Source organism: Mandrillus leucophaeus, unplaced genomic scaffold, assembly GCF_000951045.1.
Source record: "Mandrillus leucophaeus isolate KB7577 unplaced genomic scaffold, Mleu.le_1.0 Scaffold38, whole genome shotgun sequence".
Lineage (NCBI taxonomy): Eukaryota > Metazoa > Chordata > Mammalia > Primates > Cercopithecidae > Mandrillus > Mandrillus leucophaeus.
This window is the reverse complement of record NW_012104031.1, coordinates 1,685,217-1,705,263: the sequence shown is the minus strand read 5'-3', so window position 1 is coordinate 1,705,263 and position 20,047 is coordinate 1,685,217.

Below are 20,047 nucleotides of genomic sequence, written 5' to 3'. Positions count from 1 at the left end.
CTGCATCCCACCTGGTTTGTTTCTGTCTGTCCCCTTTCACTTTCAAATGTCTTCATTTGGATGTGAAATTATATGGTCACCTAGTTATAGGTAAGCCATGCTTGAGTTGAAATCTTGATGGTGAGGAAAGATCTGTGTCATTGGAGCTCATTGTTTCTGCTGCAATGTGCCATAGACTATGAATAATGAAATCATACCACATTACCATCAGAATTCTTGTTTTAGTTGTCATTTAAATTAATAGTTATGATTGTTATCTTGGGCAAAAAGTTCAGAGATGACAAATCATTAGAACAACGATGAATTTCAGTATTATGGCTAAAAAGTTCCTCTGTCTCAATATTAACTCACTCTCCTTGCAGTGTACTTAACAGTAATTGGTATGCTTTTTTATTTAATGCTTAAATCAGACTTTATAAAAATCTTAAACCAGGCCTTTAATATGGTATGCCATTTCGCCAGTCTACCAATGGAATAGTATGGGCTTCTAATCTTAGGCTTGTACAATGGATTGAAGTTGAGCCATGCCAGCCTCTGCACTGCCACTAATTTGTGTAATACAAGATTGAGTCACTGCCAAGCATTTGAAATATGCAGTTGTGTTTTAATTATAATTTATGTATAGTTAGATGTATGTAATGCATTGTGTGGTATTATTTGGTTTGTAAGAATTTATTTTTAAGGGTCACGGCCATTTGTAATATTTTTGTGTGTGTAAATTCAATGCAATGTTGGCTCCCTTGAAAAGTCACTGATATATTGGTGCATGTTCTTCTGTTCCATAATACAAAGCTGTGTAATGTTACCTCTTGACTCACTTTTGAAAGGAAGACAATTGTTAATGAGATATTTGAATTTTTTCCCCTCAGAATTATGTGAATTTCTGATATATGGCTTTAGATACTGTGAATCTGTTTTCCATTTAGTCAGTTATCTGCTTAAATTGTTCAGAATTACATCCTAAGGAGCCGTTTGTTCTGATGGTTCTCCCACTCATGAGTGTGCATGTCTGCAAGCACGTTTTGATCCTGATGCTTCCTTTGCTAAAAATGGCCGTAGATTAGGAACTAGCTATGTTTTTAGAATCTGCACTTCAAAGATAAAGGAACCAGTAAGCTCTCTCATGTACCGAACCTGAAATGTATAGTGTTTACAAATGTCTGGAATTTTGCACTGCCATAGGGAATGTTAAGGTTACTTGGCTGGAATTTATCAGACTGTGAGTAAACAAGTTGAAGTTTAGCAGATGAGGGGGAATATTGAGGCCCCTAAGGCTAAATAGAATAATCAATGTCTGAGATAGTGGCTGATGTGGCTCCCCAGGCCTAATTTGGGAACAGTTTTTCCTGATTGCTTTGAGAAGTACTTTGTGTTGAAGAAATTTTCATTTTGCTTGCCATTGCTATATTCTCCCTTTATAGGAGCCACCGGGCTTCTTTGCTTTTGTGGGAAATGTCACATTAGCATTTCAGATCTTTTGATATGCACTAATGCTGTTATTGGTAATGCTGTTATTGGTGAATATAGCATAGTTAAATAAACTGTTACAGTGAATCTACACTTGGATTTACTGCACCTCTACCAATAGCCTTTTGAATGACTGAAAGTGTTACAGAAAAAGAGGCATGTCTGCAGAAAGAGGTAGCTAATATTTTTTGGTATTTTATCTGAAATCCAATATGCTGCTTCCCTACAGGTTGTTTTCCTTCTTACGATCCTCATTGAATCCCCTCTGGGAGCACAGGACAGTTAGTAGAACTCTCCATTTCTTTTCTTTTCTTTTTTTTTTTTTTAAAAGATGGTGTCTCTCTCTGTCGCGCAGGCTGGAGCGCAGTGGCGCGATCTTGGCTCACTGCAACCTCTGCCTCCCGGGTTCATGCCATTCTCCTGCCTCAGCCTCCCTAGTAGCTGGGACTACAGGTGCCCGCCACCACGCCCAGCTAAGTTTTGTATTTTTAGTGGAAACAGGGTTTCACCGGATTAGCCAGGATGGTCTTGATCTCCTGACTGTGATCTGCCCGCCTCAGCCTCCCAAAGTGCTGGGATTACAGGCGTGAGCCACCACGCGTGGCCGGAACTCTCCATTTCTTAAGGTGAAGAGGGTCAAGGATACCTAAAAAGGGTCAAATAATGGTAGAAGAGCAATTTTTCTTTCAGAGCAGTTGCTGTAATTTGGCAAATGCTTTATCGAAGATTGATATTAGGTTAGGGGCGGTGACTCAATGCCTGTAATCCCAGCACTTTAGGAGGCCAAGGTGGGTGGATTGCCTGAGCTCAAGAGTTCAAGACCAGTCTGACCAGTATGGTGAAACCCTGTCTCTACTAAAAATACAAAAATTAGCCAGTTGTGGTGGTGTGTACATGTAGTCCCAGCTACTCAGGAGGTTGAGACAGGAGAATCACTTGAATCCGAGAATCACTTGAATCACAATCTCTGGCTTGCAGTGAGCCAAGACCGCACCACTGCGCTCCTGCCTGGGTGACAGAGCGAGACTCAGTCTCAAAAAAAAAAGAAAAAAGAAAATTGACATTTATCATTATAACAGCTATCTGAAGGCATTTTTTTTTAACAGTCAAGTACTGATATCAACAGACAAATATTTCTGATCAGATAGTCCCTGTCAACAGAGTAGCAAATGTGGTTTCATAAAGTGGGAAGAAAACAGCATGTTAAAATAACTTTTTGGGAGACTGATTTGAGTAATAATAAAACTCTGGTCTCCCTTAGAAAAAACCCTTTCTTCCACCTTTACTGTGTCATTTATATCCCCTTAGTTCAAAGTTGTTATCTTATTTCTGGATATTGCTTTTATACCAAAGACCCTTATCAGTCCTTGTAACTACAGTATCTTTAGATAAGATTCCTCTTCCCAGGGAAAGAGGGAATGTTTCTGTTGCAGAGTTAGGCAGTAGATGGGAAGCTGTGATGGCAGAGCTACTATCTAATAAAGTGACAACTCGTAGTTGAGGCTTCCTTTTTGTGTGTGACGGGGGATGGGGAAGTTAGCTCCCCTGTTGTCTCAGCACTAAGAAATTGAGGTCAGGCCAGGCGCAGTGGCTCACTTCTGTTATCCCAGCACTTGGGCGGCCAAAATGGGCAGATTGCTTGAGCTCAGGAGCTCAAGACCAGCCTGGGCAACATGGCGAAACCCTGTTTCTACCAAAAATAGAAAAAATAACTGGCCATGGTGGGTGCACGCTTGTTGTCCCAGCTACTCAGGAAGCTGAGGTGGGAGGATCGCTTGAGCCTCGGAGGTGGAGGTTGCAGTGAGCTGAGATGGCACCACTGCAATCCAAGGTGGGTGACAGAGACCCTGTCTCAAAGAAATTGAGGCCAGACTTCCTTCTAACATGATTATTTTTTTCTCTGTAGTTTGCCTCATTTTTTCACTTCCTTTTCAATGAGAATCGAAGTGTTTCTTTTGGGGTTTTTTCTTCCCTCTTTAAAAATCAACAGGAAATATTTCAAAGGATGGATGAAATGCTTGGCTTCCTCAGCACTTGGCAAGGTAGACCTCATAGCAACCTCTGAATATGACTTTCTTTAGTCTCTAGCTGTGCACTATTAAGTGCCTCTTGGGGTGGAGGTAGAGTAAGTATTGAGTGCCAGTCTTGACCTCCATATGCCTCAGTTTTTCGTATCTATAAAAAGCAGTACACATACCTACCCTTCTACCTCATAGTTTGTTGTGGGGATTCAATATGGGAGAGCAACTTTGAAGCCTATTAATATCCTTGAAGAGATCTAAGAACTATTATGCTCTTGGTGTACCAAGCTCTGGGTATATATTCAGAATACCTCATGTTCTGGAAGCTGAGCACAAGCTCTCCTTTATTGCCTGCCTGGCAGAGCCTGTTTGCTTACTGCAAGCCCTTTTACCCATGTTTCTAGTTTAGGTATTCTTTCTTTGATATGAGGCTCTTGACTAGAAAAGAGTTCTTTCTCTAGGTGTTCTGAGAGAAGTTTGTAAATTTGGATAGTACATTCTATCCTGATAAAACCATCTTGCTGTGGTCTTGATGTACAAAACTTTTTTCTTTTTTTTTTTTTTTTTTTTTTTGAGACAGTCTCAGTCTGTCGCCCAGGCTGGAATGCAGTGGCGTGATCTTGGCTCACTGTAAGCCTCTTGGGTTCAAGCGATTCTCCTGCCTCAGCCTCTCAAGTAGCTGGGACTACAGGCGTGCACCATCACACCTGGCTAATTTTTGTATATTTAGTAGAGAAAGGGTTTCACCATGTTGGCGAGGCTGGTCTCGAACTCCTGACCTCAGGCGATCTGCCTGTCTTGGCCTCCCAAAGTACTGGGATTACAGGCGTGAGCCACTGTGCCTGGCCCAAAATGTCTCTTTCTACGTACACTTGAGTAGGTGGCATAAAATGCACTGCCCATATATAGAAAACATGCAGTTTTCCAAATGTTTCCGATCAGAGAGTCACAATCAAGAGCAGCAAATGTGGTTTCATAAAGTGGGAAGAAAGTGGCAATTTAAAATAACTTTTTGGGAGACTGAATTGAGTAATAATAAAACTTCAGTCTCTCACACAAAAAAATAATAATAATAACCTTTCGAATGTGGCCAGCTCACTAAATGAGGAAAGAGGAAGGCATTTTCTGCATTCTTGCCTAGTTTTCTTTATAAGCGCCATGAAATTAATAGCTGTCTTTTTGGTGTTTGCACTATGTAATGCTTTTAATACTTTTTAATTGTGCTTTTTTGTGTATTAAATGTTTTTCCTTTTGCCATTGTGTGTTGTCATTATTTGTGAAATAGGTAATTTTGTGTATATACAGTTAAATCTCATTGCTATTCTATCTTTTGGTCTGATAGACCAAAGATATAACAGAAAATTACTTCTGTTACTTCTTTGGGGGAAGTTAATGGACTTAAAATCAGCAGCATTGGATATTTTCCGCCACTTCCCTTTTAGAGCAGTTGCCATGTTTATTTTCAGGGTCCCAATCCTAAAGAAATCCACCAAATTTTATAGAGTATTTTCTAACATTGAGCTTGTGGTTTTAAATTGTGGCTAGTATGAGAGGTACTGAGGGTTTGTCACATCATATGCATTAATCAGTTGGTATGCCTAGCATCTGCTAGGGTCTCTACTGGTGGTTCTTAAACTTTTGGGGATTATAGTCCTCCTTGAAAAGCTAATGAATCTCATGAAACCTCTTATAAGTAGCACAATAGTAAACATCAATTTCAGGGCTTCATTGAAGCCACTGATCCATGACCCTCAGGTTCTGTTCTTTGGAGGGATACCAAAGAAGAGTGAATGGGCTACAAAGCTTGGTAGCACATAGACTTTTCAAAAGGTCATTCACTTGCAGCTAAAGCCATTAAGGTGAGTGAAACATCTGGCTAGTTGTCCTGAGCTTCGATGGGGGCTGGATTACCATATAGTTGGTGCAGATTGGTGTGAACTGTATAGTTCTTGGGGCACTCTTCATAGGCTGCCATATAAATGATATCCTTTGGAGATATGTAATATATATCTGAGGAGGCCTTGGGGATGGGGTGGGGTGATACTGGACACATGGTAACTTTTTTTTTGAGACAGGGTCTTGTTTTGTCACCCAGGCTGAAGTGCAGTGGCGAGAGGTTCACAGCAGCCTTGATCTCCTGGCTGAAGCGATCCAGCCATCTCAGCCCCCCGAGTAGCTGAGACCACAGGCATGCACCACCATGTCTGGCTGGATTTTTTGTGTTTGAAGAGATGGGGTTTTGCCATGTTGCCCAGGCTGGTCTCGAACTGCTGGGCCCAAGTAATCGCCCACCTCAGCCTCCCAAAGTGCTGGGTTTACAGGCGCGAGCCACCATATCGGGCCCCCAGTATTTTTAAAGTGAAAACAAGGAGCATTAGAAACAATAATGAGGCCAGTTTCTTTGTCTACTTAAGCCTTTTCACATTTTGTACATGACCTCTATAAGGTACTCCAATGCAATTTCAACTGCATAACATGTTTCCTGGGGTTTTCCATCCTGCTCACCTTGAGTTCCTGGTGCTGTAGATGTATCATCTTTGTTGAATGTATTTTTGATACTAGAGGAAGAAGGCAAGCGGAAACTGGTAACTGAGCTTACAGAGTATTGCAGGTTTTTTTGAAGACAAGGTCTCGCTTTGTACCCCAGGCTGGAGTGCAGTGATGCAATCGACTCATCACAGCCTCAGCCTTTTAGGCTCAAGTGGTAAGAGTCCTCCTCAGCCTCCTGAGTAGTTGGGACCACAAGCTCATGCCACTTCACCTGGCTAATTTAAAATATTTCTGTGTGTGTGTGAGGAGGTGTGGTCTTACTATGTTGCTCATGTTTGTCTAGAACTCCTGAGCTCAAGCGATCCTCCCACCTCAGCCTCCCAAAATGTTTTTGCCTGGCACAAACTATTGTTAGTAGGTAAATTTCACATCAGTGCTTGTTTTGAGGGTTTGGGGTTTTTTTTTTGTTTGTTTTTGCTGGAGTTACACAAGTCCATCATATAAAGGTATGAAAAGAGTTATTGCTATTAGGAAAAATTCAAATCATTACAGGTTTGGGCTTACAGGGTTAACCTTGTGATGTCTGTCCCCAACTCTGAATTCATTTGATTAGTCCTCTTTAAAATAAAGGATTAAGTTCATTCAATACGTTAAAAATTCAGCTGAATTAAATATAAAGGAGTTTAGTAGAGCAATGAATGATTCACGAATTGGGCAGCCCCCAGAATCAGCAGATTCAGAGAGACTCCAGGGATGTCTCATGGTCAGAACAAATTTATAGACAAAATAGGGAAGTGATGCAGAGAAATAGGCAGTGAGGTACAGAAACAGCTGGATTGGTTACAGGTTGGCGTTTGCCTTATTTGAACACAGTCTGAACACTCAGCAGTGTATGAGTGGTTGAAGTATGACTGATGGGATTGGCCAAGACAGCTATCGTTACAGGCACATACTCTTAGGTTTTCAGTCTTATCTGCCTATTAAGCTAGGTTACAGTTCATCCACAGGGACTCAGATATAGAAGTATGGAGTCGTTCTCAGGCCATATTTGGTTTGCTTTAACAAATAAATACTTATAAATAAATACAAATAAATGTTAATCTGAGCCAGAGACTGGTTGATACTGAGAATACAACAGGAAGGAAGCTGCTCTAAAGTTGCCTATGGCCCAACAGTGGAGTTAGATACTTAAGACGGTTTCCACATGAGCCAAGGAAGCAGTAGCTGAAAGAACTAAAGGAGAGAGAATGGCTTTTGGGGGGAACTCTTAAGTGTTTGATGTGCCTGGAGCAAACGATGTGCTTGAAAAAGTGATGACAGATGGGGCTGGAGTGGGAAAGGGGCCAGGTGATGAAAGTGTGATATGCCAACCTAGTAGGTTTGAATGTTATCCTGAAGGTAGTGGAGCGCTACAAAGATCTTAAGCAGGAGAGTGACATCATCTTATTGGCATTTTTGAAAGATCCTTCTGGCTGCATTGGTGAGAGTAGACTGGAGTGCTGTTTAGAGCCGGGATAACACTGAGGCCATGACAGCAATCTGGGCTGAATTGATACTCCTGCAGTCATGGCAGTGGGCCGGGCAAGAATAGTAATAGATGCATTATAATAGAACACTTAGTAGGTGCTGACTTGACATCTGTTATTCCATGAAGTATTTAAGGCTCAGAGATGCTAAATAGCTCGTCAAAGGCAATTCAGAATTGCATATAGTCAGTGGTTAAACCCAGTATGTTTGAGACAAAAGCCCAAAAGAAGTGCAAGGATTTGAGAGAAATCAAGGTAAAAGAAGAGACAGACTTCATGACAATGTGTGCACTTTAAACAATGCATGTTTAAAGTGACCATTGTTTTTAGGAAAAAAACATGAATAAATGTGGTTTGAGGGAAGCGGGGAGTCAAGGATGCTGGGTAACTGGTGGATGGTGGTGCCATTCATTGAGATGAAGACTATAGGGCCGGGCGTGGTGATTCACATCTATAATCCCAGCACTTTGGGAAGCTGAGGTGGGCAGATCACCTGAGGTCAGGAGTTCGAGACCAGTCTGGCCAACATGGTGAAACCCTGTCTCTACTAAAAATACAAAAATAAGCTGGGTGTGGTGGAGTGAGCCTGTAGTTCCAGCTACTCAGGAGACAGGCAGGAGAATTGCTTGAACTTGGGGAGGCAGAAGTTGCAGTGAGCCGAGATCGTGCCACTGCACTCCAGCCTGGGTGACAGAGCAAGACTCCATCTCAAAAGAAAAAAAAAAAAAAAAAAAAAGGTAGAAGAGTAGGTTTTTGATGATGGTGATGAGATAGGAAAAAATGACGAGTTTAGTTAGTTGTGTTGAGTTTGTGCATATGAGAACATCCAAATGGAAGTCAGGAGACACCTGAGCTGTACATACTAAGTACTTATTATGTATCTTGTATTGTCTAGGCACTGGGGGATACCGTGATGAAGATGAACATGGTTCCTGTTCTCCTGTCTAGGGAAACTGGTTAAGCACGTAAATATTATCATAGTGAATGTTTTATTGCGAGACTACATGCTGCTATGAGAAATACAGAAGGGGGACCTAATGTAGCCAAGAGCTTCTGAACAACCTCCTGGAAGAGATGAGCTGAGATTAAAGGAAGGCTAGGAGTTAGGAGAGGAAGGAAACGTGTCGCTGAAAGCATGGACAGAGAGAGATGAGTGAATTGAATTGCCTGGACATCCAGGGAGCGGGAAGACACGCTGACCGCAGAGAACCCGCGCCTGCGCTTTCAGGGTCGGGTCCCGGTCCGCCCCGCCCTGGCTGAAGCCGGGCTCCTGGTGGGGCTGCAGTGAGGTGGTAGAGGTGGGATGCTGCTGCCTGGCGGTGCTACAGCGGCAGTCCCCCACGAGGAGGTCCCAGGCCATGGCTGGGTACACAGGCGGGCGGAAAAGGGGGAACAGAGTCTGGGGGCAGTTGAGAAGCGCGGCGACAAAAGGAAGCGAGAGTCAAAAAGCCTACAGCGCCCGGTATTCCCAGGCGGCCTCCCATCCAAGTACTAACCAGGCTGGACCCTGCTTAGCTGGCGATATCAGGCATGTTTAGGGTAGTATGGATGTAGACACTGAGAGTCGTGTCTGGCTGCCTCTTTAAGAGCCCAGCCCAGCCACGCCTGCCTCACTCCAGGCGTCACCGCCACCCCTGGGTCGCGGGACTCGGACTGGGGACCCCTGAGCCGCTCGCCCGCGGCCAGACTGCTCTACCCCTTTAAGTCGGAGCACCGCCGGCGCTGCACCTTCCACCGGCCTCCAGGCCTTCCGCCATACAGCAGAGATGGTCGTTGGGGTAAGAGTTTGAAGAGAGTGAAGCAGGTCCGGAACAGGTATTCTGGAGAATAGGGGAGAGAACAGAGTAGGAAAATTTCCACAAGACTATTGCCTGAAACTGTCCAATTTGTAGACCAGGGTTTTTCAGCCTTAGGACTGTTGACATTTTGGATTGAAGAATTATGCGATGGGGGCTGTCCTGTGTGTTGTAAGACGTTTAGCAGCATCCTTGTCTCTGTTCACTAAATGCCAGTAGCACTCCCCTAATTATGACAATAAAAAATGTCCCCAGACATTGGCAAATATCACTTAGTGGGAGAATGGCCTCTGGTTGAGAACCACTGAGGCCAATGAGTACTACAGGAGAAAACATCACACAACCTGCCGATTGGTGTCACACACTTATGGCCCTGACCTGGCCTCTCAATTCTATCTGGTTCTTGTTTTCCTCATAGGTGAAGTAATGGTTCTAATCTAGAAAACAGAATGAGGTGAAGACAGGCTAACTTCTCTAAGCTCTCAATGACTCACAGGATAATAAATGTCAAGGTAGAACCTACTAAGTATTCAGTAAATGTTATCTATTGTCATTTCCAGGAGGGGGCTGATTGAAACTGAAGAATAGTACAGTAGGAGGAGAGGACCAGGAGCTGAAAAGACAGGTCGCTATGTTGAGAGAGAGAGAGAGAGGGAGAAAGATCTAACAGGACTTCAAAGGTTGTGGTAGATGTATTACCATCAAAACCCGTGCAGCTTTTCTCTACCCGGCCTTGGAAAAGATTGCACTTCCTACACCACTGGCAGCAGACTGGCCAATGGGATGCAAGTGGAAATGAGCTATGCTATTCTGAGCAGAGGCTTAGGGACCATTGTGTGGGTCAGTCAATGCTCTTTTTCCTCCACATGAGGCCAGTGTGTCCCAAAATGGGGACTGCTCCTCTGGCCTGTCTCCAAGACTGAAGAGAACAGGGAGCATAACTGCACCTATGCTGCGATGGACAGAGAAACAAGCCTTTGTTAATGCAAGCTACTGAGATTTGGGAGTTTGTTACCACAGTGTAATTTGGCGTAAGCTGACTGGCATACGGTAGAGCATCCCAGATGAGGGCAAGGCCCCGGGGCCTAGCAGAGTGAGTGGCTGGAGTATGTGAAGGTGAAACTCTTGGATGGGAAGTGGTTAAGGTCCCACGAGGCCTTGAATGGGTATTGGATGGGTCATTCACATGATGTTATCACCCAGGAAACTGGTCGGAGGTAGGAACGCAAAGTCTGTAATGAACAAGGGAAAGTGGGAGCAAGGTCAGCAGATGACAGCAGTAAAGGAGGAGTAAAGGGAAGTATAGATCTAAATATATATATACACACACACATATATGTGTGTGTGTGTGTGTGTGTGTATATATATATGCAGAGATTTGGAAGTGTGGAAGAATAGGGGTCTGAGTGCAGTATTGGGGAGGCCCCATACCCTATCCTGAAAGCACATGAGGTATGGGAAAGTGACCGCCAAGATCCTTTGGAGGGAAAGCCAGCTATCTTTTAAGGCAAAGAAGAGGAGGAAAGAAGAGTTTGCAGATGTAGGCAGGAAGTTGTTTACTATGAAACTATGAAACAGAAAGATAGGTCGGGTGCGGTGGCTCACGCCTGTAATCCCAGTACTTTGGGAGGCTGGAGGTGGGCGGATTGCCTGAGGTCAGAAGTTTGAGACCAGCCTGGCCAACATGGTGAAACCCTGTCTCTACAAAAAATACAAAAATTAGCTGGGCGTGGTGGTGGGCATCTGTAATCTTAGCCACTCAGGAGGCTGAGACTGGAGAATCACTTGAACCCAGGAGGCTGAGGTTGCAGTGAGCAGAAATGGAGACACTGCACTCCAGCCTGGGCGACAAGAGCAAAACTCTGTCTCAAAAAGAAAAAAAAAGAAAAGAAACAGAATGATGGCGTAGTAGTTCATAACTTTTTTTGGAGTCGAGAGTTGACTGCTCTGAGAACTTGTCTCCAGAAAAAGGGCATGTACTTATGCAAAATGTTACATGCAAATTCAAAAAACATTTAGACTTTCTAGAACCATCTGTGGACCCTAGATTAAGAACCCTGATCTAGAACAGTGACTGTCAAACTTGAGCAAACAGTTTGACAGGTCTGACGGTGTTTGACAGGTTGTAGGGCCTCACCCAGAGGTTCTAGTAGAGTAGGTCTGCGTGAGGTCCAATCATTTGCATTTCTATCAAGTTCCCAGGTGATGCTGATGTTTCTGGCCTAGAAACCACATTCTGAGAACCACTGCTGAAGTCTAAGGCTAAGGGGGAAAGGTTTGGGGAGAGGAAGAGGAACAGTGGGAAATGGTTAGGGGCAAGATTATGAAAGCATCATGGGCACAAGAATGGATTTTGGTTTTGTTTTACTAGACTCAGAATTTAGGCAGATACTCCAATATTTCTGACACATACATACACAGAAAACCTTGCAGCACTGGAGAAAAGGGAGAGGTGAGTGAGCACTTATTTTAAGTTTAGGGCAAGGAGTGCAAACAATATATTTTATGGCCTTAAAGATCATTTTCTTGAACACCCTTACTTTACAATGACAGAAGTGATATCAAGTATTATATGGCCAATTCACACCTTTGGTCTGGTAACCAGCCTTTGCCCCCTCTCATTCTAGGGCTTGTTCCCCTTCATCATTAACTTCTAAGAGAATCACTAGTGGGAAATAAGCTATGCTTTTGATTCAAGGTAAAGAGACTCGAACTTTCCAGTGCCCTAAACTGGGAAATCTTAAACTCCAGCAAAGTACAATGCTCAAAACTGGGTAAAGCTGCTACCTTCATAGGGGATACATTTTGGAGAAAATTGCATCTATTTTCTTCTTTGTCTTTTCTTTTTGTGTGAGTGTGAGTGTGCATGACAGTTTGTCTGTGTTTGAAAAACTGACCATCAGCATTCCTGGAATTGTTGGCACTGAATGAGGATTGCCAGTTAGCTGCCCGCTGGGTGACCTTAGGTAGTTCACCTCATGTCTCTAAGCCTCAGTTTCCTAATCTGTGAAACAGGCTGATGGACCAGTGAGAAAGCGCCTGTGAGGTGCTTATCACCTGGTACTGCCTCCTCTTGTTGGTACCTCAGAGCTGGGAGATTGCAGTGTTTGAATACAAATGACCAATTAAATTTCAGGTCTATACCTCACAGACGTAACCTTTATCCCCCACCAGAGGGCACCAGTAACCTATAAAAATCTAGGGAGACGGGTGGGCCCTCTGCCCTTAACATCGTTGAATCTGCTTGAGGATAACTCCCTTAAGTCTATTGAAATATTCTTACCCCTGGTGTTTTGAAAAATCATTTGAAAAATACCTCTCACACCCAGAAGGAAAATATGGAGTAGAAGGGTAGAGTAAATGGTCCTGTAACTCTCCATCAGCCACCAAGAGAGTTCTATTTCCATTTTGTATTTTGTCCATTTTTACCATTCAGTCTCTATCTTGAGACTATCTGTAACCTAGTTACAAATTATTCTCTCAGTAATAACCTATTGCAGTTCCCTTCTTCCTGGTTTATTCAAATGAACTGAACTGCTATTTTTTTTCCCCTTTGATGTACAGCCTCCTGCCTCCTACCCCTATTGTGCCAGCCTTCCTTCCAGCAGGCAGTAGGGAGAGGGATCTATTTCTGAGCCTCTGTAGAGCCTCAGAAACTGTTTCCCTGAATCGCTTTGTGGTGAGAGCCTAGTGGTTAACAGGTACCCATCACAAAAGGCTGTATTCTGGAAGAAAACTCTTTCCCCATCTAAGGAAGGGGAAAGACTAGGAGAAGTTGAGGCTACCCACCACTACCTCCCTGAAAACATTACAGACTTCAGGGACACAATGATAACCAATGTGTATCTGTGTCCTGTATACACATATGGTTTGTTCTTTGTCTTTGTTCTTTAATTTGCTGGGGAAGGAAATACAGCCTTAGGTCAGCTTTCACCATTGTACCTGGGAATGCTGACCCAGACAACAAAAGCCAGCAAGAATATTGACTAGAAAAAGGGTATTGGCCAGGCGCAGTGGCTCACGCCTGTAATTCCAGCACTTTGGGAGGCTGAGGCAGGCGGATCACCTGAGGTCAGGAGTTTGAGATCAGACTGGCCAACATGGATTTGTACTAAAAATACAAAAAATTAGCCAGGCGTGGTGGTGTGTGCCTGTAGTCCCAGCTACTCAAGAGACTGAGGCAGGAGAATCGCTTGAAACCAGGAGACAGAGGTTGTCGTGAGCTGAGATCACGGCACTGCACTCCAGCTTGGGTGACAGAGTGAGACCCTGCCTCAAAAAAAAAAAAAAAGGGTATGCTGTTTGTCTCATTAGGAACACAGAACCATGGAATACTGGGGATGACCAGGACTCCGGAAATCTAATACAACCCTTCATTGTTCAGAGAGGAGAAACATGACCAGGGTCATGTGGTTTGTGAATGGCAGAGTAGCTCTTCCAACTCGAACTAGAATTCAGGTCTGTGGGCAGACACACCAGTTCCTGTCTCACCATTCCATTTCTGAATCAGCCATCATTGCTAGCATTTATTGTATCCTTAGTATGTGTCAAGTATCTATTCTTTAAATCTCACACAATCCTCACAACTCTATGAAAGAAATGAATTGGTATAAGAATGAAGTATGTTATTCTCATTTTACATAGGCATACAGAAAAATGATGTAGGACAAAATTAGCTAGCATTCAATTTAAATCAGTATTTTCCCATGAGGATTAGCAGCATTTTGAATGGAATAAGGTTTTAGTTTGTTTCTTTAATGGGACTACTCCTAGCATAGCACGATATTTAGCATTTTTGGACCCCAAGCACTAATTGCCCCAGCCATTATGATAATACAGAAAATTTCCAAAAGTCCCTAAAGGTAGACTATTCTGTTGCTGGTTGAGCAACACCGATTTTTTTTTTTTTTTAAAGACAGGGTCTCACTCTGTCACCAGGCTGGAGTGCAGTGGCATGATCTCGGCTCACTGCAGCCTCCACCTCCCAGATTCAAGCAATCCTCCCACCTCAGCCTCCCGAGTAGCTGGGATGATAGCTATGCACCACCATGCCCAGATGATTTTTGTATTTTTTGTAGAGACATGGTTTCCCTATGTTGCCCAGGTTGGTCTTGAACTCCTGGGCTCAAGCCATCCACCTATCTCAGCCTCCCAGAGTGCTGGGATTACAGGCGTGAGCCACCATGCCCAGCTAAGCACTACTGACTTAAATGCATGGGCACAAGCAGAGGAGTAGTTAACAAAGTTGTTTTGCCAATTTGGTTATTTTTATATCAATAAAGGCCACGAGATGGAAATAGGAGCAGGACAAAGGAAAGAAATCCGTTGGGGTAAGCATGGCTCTGGAAGGGAAGAGGTTAAGTTATAAAGGAAGGGAATGAACCATAGGCCAAGGAGGATCCTGGTACATGGTCACTGGTAAAACTTGGAGCATGAACAAGGTCTGGTCTCACAAACTCATAAGCTATAGAGACCAGTGGGATCTCAGAGGAGAGCTGCTGGGATGGGGACAGCAGGGAGTGCAGGGGATGATGGTAAACTGGAAATCCATGCCCATAACAACGGGACAACCAACGCCCAACTCCAGCCAGGTCTTTTCAGATGGTAGTGTGAGTCATTGTTGCCAGCCTTTCCAACATACCAAGAAAATCCACAAAGCTAGATTTTTCTAGGAAATCTCTCTGTTGTAAATATTGGATCAAAAGAAAAGTTTTAAAACACTAGGTAGACCCAGAGAAAAATGCTTGCGGGTGAATTTGGGTAGTCTGACTCATGGGATCTCTGAGGGACCATTCTCATCTAAGGTGCCGTGGTACATAACCACTCTGCTGGTTGATGAAAAAGAGACAGGTTTCAGCTCACACGAGAGGGGATTTACCGCCAGTCTATGCTGGCAAACACCGGGCAGGCTGGGCAGAGAAGTAGTGAGCATTCCCTGGGGCATCGGGCTCTGCAGAGGCCAGGAGCTGTCACAGGAGCTAAAGCAGGGATTTCTGTGCCATCTCTGGTCCCTTCTGGATCTGAGATTCTGGAATTCTGGGGCTGTGTTTCCTTGAAGGCAGAGACGGGAACATGAAAACCCTAGACCCCAATCAATGCCTGTAGTTCTAACAGGCAGTTGTTCCTGAGCTTGGTCCTATCATTCCCTCTGCTGTGTAGGCATGGAGAAAAGAAGTCTCTTGAGTCCCTCTCCCTAGAGGTCTTTGCCTTGGTTCATAATACTGACAGTTTACAAAATCAAGCTGCTTTTATTCTCTCTCAGCCAGTGAGTCCCTGACACAAACTGCAGAGCTAAACAAGTGATTTTCCAGCCCAGCTGTTCAGGCACACTCTGAGTTTAAATGCATTCTTCTTAAAAACCCACCAGGAGCTGTATCATCCCCGTGCTTGTTTCCTCTCCTGTTAACCCAGCAGAAAGCAGGTACTACATGCAGGGTAGCAGTGCTTAACATGCTGGTGCTCACAGATCCTCCACTGGACGCAACCCTCCTTCCCCTCTGGAGTGATGACGGATGCCCCACTTGTTTAGAATGAAACCCCAAACTCCAGTGTGTGTGTGCTCCCTGTTCTTTCCAGGTGGGGCCTGCCTGGGCTTCTCGCTGTCTGGTGGAGCAGCACTGTGCCTTTAAAAGCAGGGCCTTCGATCATTTCTGACTTTTAGCAGCAGATAGTCAAATGTGGGGGAGGTGACAGGGCTTTGCCAACCAAACCCCTGATGTGGACGAGTTGAAAACCCAGGCTGCAAAGGTTAATATTGTCACATGCTAGGAAATCTCTGCTTCAGTTCAGCAGCTACTAGTTAGTCATTGGCTTGTGAAATCTGTAATCCCTCTCATTTCTGGCTTTGCTTACAACCCCGCACCCTGGGTGCTGGAGCAGGCTCTTTGGAAGGGAGATGGTGCCAAGCCCTGTTCCTGTCTTTCTTGGTTGGCATGCCAGCTTAGGCCAGGTTTATTGAGCTTCAGGATTGGATCTTCTTCATTATAGGCAGGGAGGACGGTGTAGGTAAAGCCTACTGACAAGTGCCTTAGACCCCTTGCACTGCCATAAAAAAATATCTTAGACTGGATAACTCATAAACATCTTTTTTTTTTTTTTTTTTTTTTTTTTTTTTTTTTGTGACAGGGTTTCACTCTGTCGCCCATGCTGGAGTACAGTAGCACAATCTCCACTCACTGCAACCTCCGCTTCCCGGGCTCAAGCAATTCTCGTGCCTCAGCCTTCCAAGTAGCTGGGATTACAGGCGCACACCATCACACCCAGCTAATTTTTGTATTTTTAGTAGAGACAGGGTTTCACCATATTGACCAGGCTGGTCTCAAACTCCTGACCTCAAGTGATCCACCCGCCTTGGCCTCCCAAAGTGCTGGGATTAGAGGCATGAGCTACTGTGCCTGGCCATAAACATCTTTTTTTTTTTTTTTTGAGACAGAGTCTCACTATGTCACCTAGGCTAGAGGGCAATGGCATGATCTTGGCTCACTGCAATCTCTGCCTCCTAGGTTCAAGTGATTCTCCTGCCTCAGCCTCTCGAGTAGCTGGGATTATAGGCGTACACCACCACACCTGGCTAATTTTTGTATTTTTTGTAGAGATGGGGTTTCACCGGGTTAGCCAGGCTGGTCTTGAACTCCTGACCTCAGGCGATCCACCCTCCTCGGCCTCCCAAAGTGCTGGGATTACAGGCGTGAGTCACTGCACCCGGCCTCATAAATATCTTTATAAGATGTTTATTGCTCACAATTCTAGAGGCTGAGAAGTCCAAGATCAAGGTGCTGGCAGATTCGGTGTCTGGTGAGAGCCCCTTCTTTATGGGTGGTGTTCTCTATGTGTCCTCACATGGCAGAAGGGCAAACAGCCTTCCTCCAGCCTCTTTTATAAAGGCACTAGTCCCATTCATGCGGGCTCTGCCTTCATGATTTCATCATCTCCCAGAGTCCCCACCTCTTAATACTATCACCTTGGGAATTAAGTTTCAACGTATGAATTTTGGGGAGACACCAATATTCAGACCATAGCACAAGCCATGCAGCACCATAGACAGAATGCATGTGGAGGCTAGCACCAGAGAAGGTCATTTTCAGGGTTCACTCCATCTGGACCACCCTCTGGCATCCCCAGGGTCAGTCTGTAAGTCATAATTTTCTTATGTCTTTTCTATTCGGCCTCAGTGTCTGGATGCCCAGCCTAACCAAGTCAGCTTCCCATGTTTGGCTGAGACAAAGAGAACCCTGCTGGGCTAGGCGACCCAGGTAGTGTTGCTCAGGTGTTGTCCCTTTTTTCTTTTCTTTTTTTTGAGACAGAGTCTCACTCTGTCACCCAGGCTGGAGTGCAGTGGCGCGATCTCGGCTCACTGCAACCTCTGCCTCTCGGGTTCAAGTGATTCTTGTACCTCAACCTCCTGAGTAGCTGGGATTACAGGTGTGCGCCACCACACCCAGCTAATTTTTGTGTTTTTAGTAGAGACAGGGTTTTGCCATGTTGGCCAGGCTGGTCTCAAACTCCTGACCTCAGGTGATCCACCTGCCTCGGCCTCCCAAAGTGCTGGAGTTATCAGATATTATTCTTTAACCAACTTATCTGTAATGCAACACTTCAGAATTGTGAATGCAGGAGTGTTTCCAGACTTTGGACTATCACAGATGAATAAAATAACCAAATACAACTATAAAAACCATATAGATGTATATATTTAATGGGGGCTTACATAGGATTGCCAGCCTTTACTTCATCAAACAAGTACATTTAAAAAAGAACAACAATTATTACTACTGTCATATATTATCACCATCCTTTTAAAAAGGAAAGGACTTTTATTTATTTATTTATTTTTGAGAAGGTGTCTTGCTCTGTCCCCCAGGCTGGAGTGCAGTGGCGCGATCTCGGCTCACTGCAACCTCTGCCTCCTGGGTTCAAGCGATTCTCTGCCTCAGCCTCTCAAGTAGCTTGGATTATAGGCACATGTCACCATGCCCGGGTAATTTTTGTATTTTTAGTAGAGACAGGGTTTCACCGTGTTAGCCAGGCTGGTCTCGAACTCCTGACCTCAAGTGATCCACCTGCCTCGTCCCCTCTAAGTGCTGGGATTACAGACGTGAGCCACCACACCCGGCCGGAAAAGACATTTTAATGCTACAAATGTAGGAAGAATATAATCTCCAATAATGGACAGTCTTTTGAAGGAAATCATTTAGCTTTGTCGAAAAACTGACCTCATTCTTATTTTTCTAATTTCATCCCCCATGTGACACTCTTGTTACACATGCCTCAGCCCTCAGATGGGACTGGCACTTGGGTGCCTCTGGACTAGCTTTCCACTTTTCATTTCTACTTTCTGTGCCTATCTCCATGCTTTCTGCTTTGTGATGAAATGAGGATAGTCGCAATGTTAGAAAAGGTTATGTGAGACTCTGAAATGGCAAGAGAAGATTGTTATTGGGCTTCCTGTCTGTTTGCCTGTGGGTTACCTCTGCCTTTCTTTCATCGTCTTTGAACTATTTTATGACTCTGAAAATTGTAGAAACTGATAATAATGCAAATGATTTTGTCCATAGAAATGCAAATTATATCAACTGGAAATGCAACTGATTATTGCTCTGTGAATATTGACCAGTTTTGTATCTATTAAGCAAATGTCAGCGTTCCTGATGGCTTCTGTATGCATCTGCTCTTTGGATTCTTTTTTGAGCAGTCGTAACATCTTACTGGTTCCCTTACTAATTGATGAGTTGAATCTGAATTTCATGTTTGTAAGAGGTTGCATTTATACAAGAGCCTTGATTTTACCTTTAAACAGTTCTTTAACAATAACTCCCTCTGAAGGTTGTTGTGAGGTAGAATGAGATCATGGATAAGAGAGTGCCTGGCTCAGGGCCTGAATTTGCCTCTCATAGTTGGGACAATCCTTGCTTTCTCCTGGTTTCTGGGCTCTAGGGCACCTTGCATTCTCACAAAAATAAATAAAATCTTTTTAATTACACTTTTCACATTGCAGCATTAGTAACTTTCATGAGAATTTTCACCTTTCAAAAGGAGACCCTAGGGAGACTATAATGCTTACCCAGAGGAATTCCTGCAATGGTGGAAATCCAGAGGGGTGTAGTACACAGGTGCCACAGATATTGGAGGCCACGGGCCTTTAAAATAACCTGCCTAGGTGCTATTCAGCTGCAGAGGGCAGTTCAGTTCCCTGACCTTCACCCCTTCCCCGATGTTGGAAGTGCTGACCTTACCATGCTAAGGAGAATGGTTACAACTTTGTACCAGGATTTAAAAATATACACTTTATTAAATCCTCTCCTCAGCTAGGTGAGCATGTTTATCCCTGTTGTTGAGAAACTAGGACAGGTTAAATGACTCACCCAAGGTTATACAGCTAGAAAGTTGTTGTGTCAGGATTTAAATCCAATGCCAGGGGCTGTGCCCAGTGGCTCACGCCTGTAATCCTAGCACATTGGGAGGCCGAGGCGGGTGGATCACCTGAGGTCAGGAGTTTGAGACCAGCCTGGCCAACATGGCCAAACCCCGTCTCAATGAAAAAAATACAAAAATTAGCCAGGCGTGGTGGGGGGTGCCTCTAATCCCAGCTACTGGAGGCTGAGGCAGGAGAATCGCTTGAACCTGGTGAGGGCAGGGGAAGGGGTGGTGGAGGTAAGCCAAGATTGGGCCACTTCACTCCAGTCTGGGCGAAAGCGTGAAACTCCGTCCCAATAAATAAATAAATAATAAAATAAAATAAAATAAATCC